Below are 592 nucleotides of genomic sequence, written 5' to 3'. Positions count from 1 at the left end.
TCTCAAATATTCTATGGCATTTTAAAACATTTCATAAATAATTTGATATTCTAAAATGTCAAACAAGTACCATTAAAAAAAGCTATCAAAGATTCACAGATCAGTTGGTAGAATTGGTCACTTTCAGTAAGGCAGCAGCACTCACATTTAGGGAATGCTCACTGGGAAAGAATTCCTTCAGAAGGAATGACAGAAGCATCTGTTGAAAAAGACAAGGCAACAAAGTCAGAACTAGATTTGTGTACTATAGCAAATAAAATGGTGGAAGAGTGAATGTTGGGATACTCACATAGACCAGCGTTTTGTTTTCTTCGCTGTCCTGGAAAAGGTTAAAGACAGACTCCATGTCCGTCTTCTTCAGGACAAGATAGTTTGAATCTACAGAGAGGACATTAAAAATACATTTTAGATGAATGACCAACTGCCAAAAATAACTGGACGCTTCTTTCTAAAGTGCTGAAAGGTGTCCACCTACATCTGGCATTGATGAGGTTATGTGCTCGCTCCCTGGTCTCGCTTTTGTCCTCGTCCGTGCGAGGAGGAGGAGGAGGAGGAGGAGGAGGAGGAGGTGCTGCTGGTTGAAACTCCGGCC

General features: G+C 41.0%; 1 long non-coding RNA gene across 1 annotated transcript; it reads right to left on the bottom strand.

Annotated features, from left to right (window-relative positions):
• Positions 1 to 6: 6 nt before the first annotated feature.
• Positions 7 to 586, bottom strand: LOC111644922 (uncharacterized). Its single transcript, XR_002759827.2, has 3 exons — positions 476 to 586; positions 290 to 378; positions 7 to 199 (listed from the first exon to the last, which is right to left on the bottom strand). It is a non-coding gene; the product is annotated as an uncharacterized LOC111644922 (long non-coding RNA).
• Positions 587 to 592: the final 6 nt, after the last annotated feature.

Source organism: Seriola lalandi, unplaced genomic scaffold (assembly GCF_002814215.2).
Source record: "Seriola lalandi dorsalis isolate HSWRI2012SDOR001 ecotype SW California unplaced genomic scaffold, Sedor1 jcf7180002014795, whole genome shotgun sequence".
Classification (NCBI taxonomy): Eukaryota; Metazoa; Chordata; class Actinopteri; order Carangiformes; family Carangidae; genus Seriola; species Seriola lalandi.
Note: the sequence above shows the minus strand (reverse complement) of the source record. Positions and strands in the feature narration are given on the sequence as shown.